Source organism: Rattus rattus, chromosome 3 (genome assembly GCF_011064425.1).
Source record: "Rattus rattus isolate New Zealand chromosome 3, Rrattus_CSIRO_v1, whole genome shotgun sequence".
Lineage (NCBI taxonomy): Eukaryota > Metazoa > Chordata > Mammalia > Rodentia > Muridae > Rattus > Rattus rattus.
Genome location: NC_046156.1, coordinates 65,419,453 through 65,426,528, shown reverse-complemented (window position 1 = coordinate 65,426,528; position 7,076 = coordinate 65,419,453).

Genomic DNA, 7,076 nt, shown 5'->3' with positions numbered 1-7,076 from the left:
CTTTCTCTTCCTCTCTCTCTCTCTCTCTCTCTCTCTCTCTCTCTCCCTCCCTCCCTCCCTCCCTCCCTCCCTCTCTCTTTCTTTCTTTCTGAGACAGGGTTTTTCTGTGTAGCCCTGACTGTTCTGGAACTAGCTCTGTAGACCAGACTGGCCTTGAACTCAGATCTGTCTGCCTCTGCCTTCTGAGTGCAGAGGCACAGGGGTCGGGAGTGAGGGAATTAAAAACTTGCTCCTCTGGCCACTGCTACTCTATCCCACCACTAGGGATTTCAGCCCTGCAGCAAGTGTATTTGAACATCTCCCTAGCCCCATGGTTTACTTTTCTTTTCATATATGTGCGTGTATTTGTATGACTTGTATGTCACACATATATGGGCCCCAGAGGAGCAGGCTCCAGATCCCCTGGAGATGGAGCTACAAGTTGTTGTGTAGTGGGTTCTCAGAGCTAAACTAGAGTCTTCTTCAAGAGCACTGAGCCCTCCCAACCACTGAGCCCTCAACAAACATTAAAATGTCTTTCTATTACAGTTACTTGTTTGTGTGTGTATGTGTGCACACACCAAGCAGCACTCGTGGGAAAGGTCAGAGGACAGTTTTTTTTTGTTTTTGTTTTTTTTTTTTTTTTTTTTCCGGAGCTGTGGGACCGAACCCAGGGCCTTGCGCTTGCTAAATCCCCAACCCCTAGAGGACAGTTTTTAGGGATCAATTCTTTCCTTCCACCATGTCCACATGGCCTGGGGATGGAACCCTGATTCTACCTGTGCCTGTACCCACTGAGCCCTAGCTCACTCTCAACACACACATTTTTAAAGCACTGGCAATGAGCCCCATTAGGTGCTGGAAATAAATGTTATAGCCTTACTCTTGGAAGCTCGAAGTTTAATAGGGGAGAGGGTCTTTTTAGGACTCATCCCTACCAGAGGGGGCCTCCACCCTCTCAGAGGAAGGATGGGGGGAGGAACTGTCTAAGGGGAGACAGGTGGAATGGGGGCAATCAAAACAAAGTGAATGTAAAGAAAAAAGAAGGGGGTTGGGGATTTAGCTCAGCGGTAGAGCGCTTGCCTAGGAAGCGCAAGGCCCTGGGTTCGGTCCCCAGCTCCGAAAAAAAAAAACAAAAAAACAAAAAAAAAAAAAAAAAAAAAAAAAAAAAAAAAAAAAAAAAAAAGAAGAAAAGGGGAAAAAAAAAAAAAGCTCAGTGGTAGAGCATTTGCCTAGCAAGCGCAAGGCCCTGGGTTCGGTCCCCAGCTCCGAAAAAAAAAGAAAAGAAAAAAAAGAAGAAGAAGAAGAAGAAGAAGAAGAAGAAGAAGAAGAAGAAGAAGAAGAAGAAGAAGAAGAAGAAGAAGAAGAAAAGGGGCTGGAGAGATGGCTCAGTGATTAAGAGCACTGACTGCTCTTTCAGAGGTCCTGACTTCAAATCTCAGAAACCACATAGTGACTCACAACCATCTGTAATGGGATCTGATGCCTTTTCTGGCATGCATAATACATAGTATCATGTACTGTGTACATAATAAATAAATAGATCTAAAATAAACAAACAAAAAGAAAATGTTTCAAAAAACAAACAAACAAAAACAAAACAAACAAACAAAAAAGACCTCACCCCTAGCCAGGCTTCAATCCTAGTACTCCAGAGGCAGAGAGGATCTACAGTGTAAGACCAGGCTGTACTGCGCAGTAAGAGTCTGTCCTAAGAAAGACTGAAAACCCCACACTACCCTGCAGTACTCCTGTTTGTCCCAAGCAACTTCACAGAGGGCTGGCGAGCTTGGTGACCTGCCCTCTGACTTTCCTACCTGCACTGTTGTATATGTGCACGTATATTAACAATACTTTTAAAAGGGGTTGTTTGAGATGACTTTCTGGGTAAAAGGTGCTTGCACTCAAACCTGATGACCTGAGTTTGAACTCCCACAGGTTTCGTCTGACCTCTACAGGTGAGAGTGACATGAGTGTACACACACCCTCACACACTGAGTAAATAACACAATTTAAAAAAAGAGAGAGAGAGCTTATCTGAGCATGGTGGCATACATTTTAAACCTAGCACTCTGAAGGCAGAGGCAGGGGGATTTTCATGCCACAGGGCCACACCATAAGACTGTGTCAAGTAAACAAGCAAAAAGTGCCCCTGAAATTGCCCTATTCAACGCTCACAGTAACACTGTCCAAGGTCAGCCAACTAATAACAGAAGAACCAGAACAGGGACCTGTCTGCCCATGGCGCTAAGAGAGGAAGACAAGAGCTGCTCAAAAAATGCTGTATGTGCTCCAAAAGCAAGATTGTCTGAGTGTGTGCAAAGTAGGAGAGGGTCTTGAAAAAGGTGAGCTTGTACGGGGCTCAACTCTCCCGTTCTACAAATACTTAACTGGGTGACCTCTCTGTTCTGTACAATAGATGGAGGCACAACAGTTGTGGATAGACACACTGAGTTGGGTGAGGGAAAAGACTGAACTCATGATCTTAGAGACAAGGTCTCAACTATGTAGCTCTGTCTGTCCTGGAACTCACTATATAGACCAAGCTGGCCTGGAACTCTGAGATCCACCAGCCTCTGTCTAATGCTTTTATCCAGCTAGAACTCCTGTCTCCTTTGCCTTTAAACCGAACCTGCTGCTCCAGGTCCTGGGTTTCTTTCCCAGATAAATAAAACCAAATGTCTGGGAATCTAAAGGCAAAGCCTAGTTTAGGACTCGCTCTCTTGAGCTGGAGATTGTGGCTCAGTGGTAGAATGTGTCCTTAGCATGTGTGAGGTTCAAACCCTACAGGGGAAGAAGACAGGAAGGAAAGATAGGGGGAGAGAGAGCGATTTAAAAGGGGCCGCGGAGGCTCAGCTGTATTTGTTTTTGTTTTTTTTTTTTTTGTTTGTTTGTTTTTTTTTTTTCTTTTTTTCAGAGGTGGGGACCGAACCCAGGGCCTTGCGCTTGCTAGGCAAGCGCTCTACCACTGAGCTAAATCCCCAGCCCCCGGCTCAGCTGTAAAGAGCCCCGCAGCTTCAAACAGCCCAATGATTTGAGTTCGAGCCCCAGAACCCACAAGGTGGAGAGAACGAACTACTACTACAAGTTGTCCTCTGATCACCACAAACACAATAGAAAGTAAAAGAAAGAAAGAACAAAAAGCGCCACTGGGCGGCGGTGGCACATGCTTTTAACCCCAGCAGAAGCAGGCAGATCTCTTAGCTCCAGGCCAGCACGATCTAAAGAGTGAGTTCCAGAACAGCTAGGGTTACAAAGAGAAACTGTCTTGAAAAGCAAAACAAACAAAAGGATAGGAATATACTCTCCTATTTTCTCAGAAAAATTAAAAAAAATTTATTAGTATTGTACGTGTGCTGGGGAGAAATGTGGGAAGCTCAGAGGATAACTCTGGGAAGTTGATTCTCGGGCTTGTACAGAAGCACCTTTATTCGCTGAGCCACTTCGCCGGCCTTATGCAGTCCTTCTGAATGTTTTCCCTGTAATTCTTCCTGTTCCTATAGTTTCTAACATCTCACTTCGTTATTCCTTTCTCCGGTAACCTAACAGGCCCTGAGCTACTGGCCCTTTAAGATTGCTTTCTTCCCCCCACGTGCTGTCTGGTTGGGCTGGCGATGCTGACGCACGCTTGACGTCAATAGCAGCTGGTGGAGTTTGGGCACGAGGAGAGAAGTTGGGATGGGGGTGGGGGGGAGCGGAGCAAGAAGGCGATTCATTTGCATTTAAAGGGGCCTCTCTCTAGTAAATTCGCGCTTTACAGAAATGTGTCCTGGGCAAACTTTCTGCCCTAGGCTGGGGACAGGGACAAGAAAATGGCGTGGTACAACTTAAGTCCACGGAGACGAGTTTGGTATGTCCTTCCGCGGAAAATGAGAAATAGTCCGTCTGTGCCCAAGCTGAGAGCACGTGACCCGGAGGGGGTGGAGGCAGGAGCTGGTGTGTGTGGGGGGAGAGACTACTGTAGGGTTGTGTTTGTCTGCCCCCACCCCCACATCCTGCCCACCCAACTGCAGCTGCCACCACATCCTGCCCAGCCGGGGGCAGGGAGCTCCTGTGGGGGTACACGGACCCGGGACCGCTCTGGCACCTTTCGCTGTCCCTCAGCTCCAGGGGCCTCTGCTCTTGTCCGCGTTCTGGTCCCAGGCACCCTGATTCTCAGCTTAGGTACTACTGTGCCACACGAACCTTGACAAGTTTCTGGCGGACTCTGCTACCCTTTACCCCAACTCTGGCCTGAAGTGCAGTTGTAGGATCCCAGACTCGACCCCTGTCCTTGTCTACCATGGTTATCGATGCAGAAATGAGGTGTTCAGCAGTTTACACAATTCTTACTCACACGGCTGCGCGAATACATTTGCTAAGCGCGTTCCACGCCAGCTTTGCATCCCCGCAGTTACTCAGGAGCTGGTGAGGAGAGTACCTTAGGAACCAAACAAACCCAGCAAGCTAGTGCGTCCTGAGGAGACAAGGGCGAGTGGAGCGTCCCACCTTCACTCGGAGAAAATACACGCCCACCTGCTGAGGGTCCAGTTCGCAAGAGTGGTGGCCGATGCGGGGAGGGATTGGGGGTCTTTGCTGTGATCATCCAAAAACTGGAGGAAGAAGGATGACTCGGTGGCGGAGTTGCGGGTGGAGGTGGGGATTGAGAACTGTCCAGATGGCGCAGGGGAAGGGAAGGTGAGAGGAGGAGGGCCTGCCAAGCAGCTCACCAGACTAGAGGGGGAAGGCAGGGGCACTTTTCCTAGTTTGAGTAAGTACTGCCAGGTAGAAGAGGGTGCTGAGAGGGATGAGGACCTGCGGGAAACACCTTTTCAAGTACAGGTGAATTGGAGAAGCTTGAGAAGGGGCGGATAAAAGAGGGTTAAGTTTTGTTTACCAGATAGCCTTGTGAAGATGACGCTGCAGGTGAGTTTACACGATGTTCTTTTTAGGACGACGGTGGGCATCAAAGTGTCTCGGCCCACGGGAGATTTTACAGCAGGGCTGGAAGGTGACTTTTCTTTAGAACAGATGGGCGAAATGGCTGTCAGTAAAGCGCTTGCCATGCAAGACTGGCAACGGGAGTTTTAGCCTGAAACCAATGGAAAGGTGAAAGATCCACTCCATAGAATTGTCCTCTGACCTCTAAACATGCAGCATGGTATGCTAACAAACACAATAAATTGATTAATAAGAGATGGTGCACATAGATAGAGGTAGGAGAGGAAATGTGAGACCAAGAGGATTCTGGGATGGAAGTCCAAGGGCCAGAAGAAAAAGAGTCACTTTCAGGAAGTTCATTTCTCATCTAACTTCCAACATTACCTTGGCCCTTTTCAGCCTTTCGTGGAAATCAAGACCTCACGATTGTTACCTTTTCTCTCTCAGACGTTTTTTCAGAGTCTGAGTTGTGTCCCACTTGTAGTGTTACTGCCCCCTACTCTGGTCTCCTGTGAGTTGTCAAGACAGCAGTATGCGTCCAGGGCCCCCACCTCCCTGGAGGTCTTGGCTTTTTCATCTTGCTAGTCCTTTAATACCTTCCCCAGGTGACTCACCTTCCTTCCTCATTCCTTTTTTAAGGACTCAACATTCCAGGTCCAGGAGGGCCAGCCAACCAATCATAGCTCTGGACTGCCCGCCTCATATTTGAGATTGGCTGGGATTGTGGTTCGCTGGAGGCTCACCAAGTTGGTCAGGGAGAGGTTGGGGAGGGGGATTCTGGGAAAGAATTTCTTCTGGCCTTGGTTATGTTTTGAGAAACAATCTTGAAACTGAGTTGTGCCAGAGGGTTCTGTAGCTTGGATAGCCTCCAAGGTTGAGGCAGGTTGAAAACTCCTGAGGGCTTAGCTGTCCCGGGCCCATCCTGTTTTGTTTTCCTACAAGCTGGGACCCTGTGGCCTGAAGGCTCTGTTCCCAGGCCTGTTCCTAAGACGCCTTTTACAGCAGCCCTGAGTCTCTCCAGTCTCAACATTCTGCTTTTCCCGACGTCGGAAACAGCCGGAAAAATAAACACCCTGATGACTAAACGGTTTCTCCAGCTAGAGCCTGGGGAAGCACTAAAAATAGAGGCCACAAGTGAGGGGAGGTTCCCCACTGGGAGGGCACTTTCCCATTCTGCTCCCACCATAGCCACAGCGGGAACAAGGCTGTGTTCTCCGAATGCTTGGGGAAGGGCAGATGCCTTTCCTCAAGCCTTGGGGGCAAACCAGACAGACTGCTCAGGAGTACTGGCAGCTCTGTGCTGGGAGTGCCCCCCACCCCCATACTACTAGGGAAACTAAGGAGCAACATTTGGGTACCATGTGTGATACTATATAAATCAGGCTTCTGGAAGGAGGGGCAAAGTGGAGGGGTTGAAGAGGGAGGCCAAGGGAACAGGAGCTTACTTGCTTCCTGTTTAAGTAGGTACATATATGCCTCCAAGCTCTTTGCAGAATAGTCCTATTGAACTTGTTCCCTAAGCGCCTATTCTGAACTCACCCAGGGCTCATTTTCAGCTGAGCAGCCTGTGTGGGTCATACAGTACAACATGAGGCACTCACTGTACTTAGTCTACTGGGAACTAAACTCACACCAAATTCACAAGTTATGTACCTGTCCTCACCACCTTCAGCTTACCCAAGTGGATGGAGAATTAAGAAATGTGCTTTGCTCTCTTCGTACATAGTGGAAATTTTTGAACCAAAACAGTCTGGCTTCAAGATTAAATTTTTCTAACCCACCACTTGTCGCCTCTTCTTGTCTCTCCCACAAGAAACCAGAACGGGGACTTTGTTCAGTAAAGCAGATCCTAGCTTGTTGAAGAACCCGGTGCTTCTGTTTTGCAAAGCTTTGAAGTCCACGCCAGACTCTGTCATTTCCTCAAGCTCCAGGTAGAGCCAGCGGAGGACTTGTTAGTGACAGGATGCTGGACAGGAAGTCTGACGGGTTAATGTCCAGAAGCAATGCGCAAAATCTTGTTGTGAAGCACTTAAAAATTCACCACGCCCAGAGGCCATCAGGGATTTTAAAAAGATTTTTTTTTTTAGAGGTGCAATTTCTTTAAGACAAGATGTTTAAGATGGATGTTTTCTGTGAGGCAAGGGAGGTGGTGGTTGGGGTCCCGCCCCTTTAAATTG